Source organism: Trichechus manatus, unplaced genomic scaffold, assembly GCF_000243295.1.
Source record: "Trichechus manatus latirostris isolate Lorelei unplaced genomic scaffold, TriManLat1.0 scaffold00090, whole genome shotgun sequence".
In the NCBI taxonomy this organism is placed as follows: domain Eukaryota; kingdom Metazoa; phylum Chordata; class Mammalia; order Sirenia; family Trichechidae; genus Trichechus; species Trichechus manatus.
In genome coordinates, this window is record NW_004444026.1 from 4,255,905 (window position 1) to 4,258,967 (window position 3,063).

The 3,063-nt window shown below is 46.2% G+C and overlaps 1 protein-coding gene across 1 annotated transcript in view; it reads left to right on the forward strand.

Moving 5' to 3' along the window:
- Positions 1-3,063, forward strand: part of CSGALNACT1 (chondroitin sulfate N-acetylgalactosaminyltransferase 1) — a 329,362-nt gene that overhangs the window by 230,568 nt on the left and 95,731 nt on the right. The gene's annotated exons all lie outside the window — the stretch shown is intronic.

Here is a 3,063-nt window from a genome sequence, read left to right on the forward strand (position 1 = left end):
GGGGCAGTTCTACTCTGTCCTATAGGATCACTATGAGTCGGAATCGATACCACGGCAACACGTTTGGATTTTGGTTTTAGTCTTTACGGAAGCAGACTGCTACATCTTTCTCCCCCAGAGCCGCTAGTGGGTTCCAACTGCTGACCTTAAACACTGTGCCACAAGGCCCCATCTCATTTGCTTGCTGATGCTTTAAATTCCTTTAAAGAGGGGAAAACACTTTTTATTTTGAAATTAGAGATAAGAAGCTTAAATGCAAAGCAATGATTTGAGGCTAAACTTTGTAGAGTGAATTCTTCCTTGTGAGGGTGGTGAAATAGAAAGTAGCCCAGCTTTGGATTCCTGAGGAGTGGGAAGGAATCCAGCCCCCAGCCTCCCCAGTCAGGGCCAGCTTCCCAGGCACATGATCTGTGCAGTTGCATAGGGCTTTCCAGCTAGAAGGACCCTGTGCTTGCTTTAATGCTCTGCTGTCACCATCTTGAAATCCTTAATAATTTCTGAACAGTGAGATCTACATTTTCATCTTGCACTGGGCCCTGCAAATTATGTAGCTTGGCCTGCCCCCCAAGGTTCAGGGGGCAGGAGGGAAAGGTAAGGAGAGAGGAGGATTGATTCCCATACTGTACTGACCTGTCTCCTTTGCTGAGGATCAACTCTGTTCTCCAGTGGGCTGGGGGGAATCGAACTTGTGGACTGAGTATTGAGTCTCAAGACTGCAGAAGCCAGCAAGTCTGACTTTGTGAATTATGGTGATTTTGTTGTTGTTGTTTTTATTATCCTTATTCAAAGCAGTTTAGTTCCCATGGGATTTTTTTTTTTTTTTAATTGAGGTGTCCTATTCTTCATAGCTTGCATTTTCATATTAAGAGTATAATAGAAAATTTGTGTGATGGTGTGGGATGTTTGGAGTCCGTGGGTGGTACAAATGGTTAACACGCTTGACTGCTAACTGAAACATTGGCGGATTGAGTCCACCCAGAGGCGCCTCAGAAGAAAGTACATCCCTTGGCGATGTACTTCTAAAAAATCAACCACTGAAAACCCTATGGAGCACAGTTCTACTTTGACACACATGGGGTTGCCATGAGGTGGAATCAACTCCATGGCAACTGGTTTTTGGACTGGATGGGATGATTAAGATGGAGGAACTTGTCTTTAGTTGGAGTAGTCAGGAAAGGCTCAGTGGAGAGAGAGGGCTTGAACTGGGATCTCACACAAATTGGAAGATCATGTGTTCTGTGTGAATTGGAGGAGGTGCGGAAAGATAGGCAGACTAAAAGTCCACCTTTACATGAATGACACAGCCCTGTTGGTGTGGTGGATGCTGCTGTTTAGTTTGTTCAGCCATGTTGGATATGAAGTGGTGTTTATGGGAAAGTAACTGTAGTCCTTTCATTAGGCCCCCAAATTTTCCTCTGTTAGGGTCGTGGATGAGGTCCTGTTTCAAAGCTTAGTCAGCACGCATATATGGAATACTTGCTATATGTGCAGAACATCCCTAGGTGTTTTGGAGGCTGTGCAAGGAGGCTCTCATCCCAGGCCTGAAAGACCTTATAACCTATGTGGGGAGACAAAACGCAGAATGACTGAGGGCTCAGTGTGGAGAACTGGCTATCAGTGCAGTGGATTTCAGAATTGGTGGCTGAATTATGAGCCTGATGGTCAGGGAAGACCTGAGCCCTGCCTTGGTCAGTGAGTAGGAATTACAGGTGAGAGAATGGGGAGGGGAGCAGGTTGGCAGCAGAGAGCATAGCACCAGAGAGCAGACTGAGTCAGGAATAGGCCTGGAGGTTGAGGTCGGGGAGAAGACTGGCCTGACCAGGGAGCAGGTCACCAGGAATGCAGCTCCAGAGGACCTAGGGAGTTGGGCACGGAAGTTTAGCTCACAGAGGCATCTGGATCTGGAGACTCACCACAGCTAAAAGATCCCTCCTCCTCCTCTCCATTGTTCTGGTTCCCAGGTACTCAAACTTGCAGATCCTGGGGTCCCAGTGTTCAGAGATGGGAGTTGCAGTGCTTTATTCCAGATGACCTTTTACCTGTGCACTATATGCTATTTCACAAGCACTGCCTCCTTTAATCCCTGCTTCCACCCAGTGAGGTGGGTACTCTCCTTATCTCCATTTGGTCCATGTGGAACCTGCAGCCCAAAGAGGTTAAGTAACATCCCCAAGGTTACCCAGCTGGCCAGTGATGGGGCCAAGGTTCCAGAGCCTGTCTTGTGCTCCATGCCTTAGATCTTAACCCCTCACTGTACCTACCACCTTTTGCACTCTCTAGGTCTCTGACCACACACACACTCTCCTCTGGTCCTGGAATGATGTAGGGAGATATTTTTAAAACACATCCAAGGTGTATAAACACCCTTGGGAGAGGTCCTACGTGGAGTGATAAAAATTTGCTTGTGGCAAAGTTTTGAGGAGAAGAAGGAAAAAAATGAGATCCTAGGGGGACAGGCAGATAGAGAGCCAGGAAGAAGATGTCAAAGACAAATTCATTAACTTGACCAAGGGAAGGACATACAGCACTGAGGACCGTTAGCCTGAAGAGCTTCATTTAAACTGCTCATCAATAAGCTTCTCCTGAGAACCATTACAGCATTATGGAAAAGGGAGAGGGAGTTGAAAGAGAATATTGAATTAAAAATGCCTAGCCCAGTGCCAGTAAGGAGCTGTTTGGTGTGCTTGTGAGTTCCTTAAGGGAAGACACAGGGTTTACATTTCTTTCATATTCTCCAAAATAAACACTTCATGTAAGTTTCGTATTTTATATAGATCCACAGTATAGACAGCCCTAGAGGACTTCACTATCTGATCCCAACCTAGCTTTTCCACTTTATTTCCTACAGTGCCTTCCCTGCTTCCCTCCTACTGCACTGAATACTTATCTTTTTTATCTAGGCCCTGGCATTCCTCCTCCCCTCAGCAGATTCCTATAAAGGGAACGCCCTTGCTCCCAACCTCTGTATATCCAAATGCTCACATATTCTACATTCTGTCTCCTTTCTGAAATCTTCTCTGATTCTTCCAGCTGGAAGTCCTCTTTCACTCTTCTGAGCCCCAA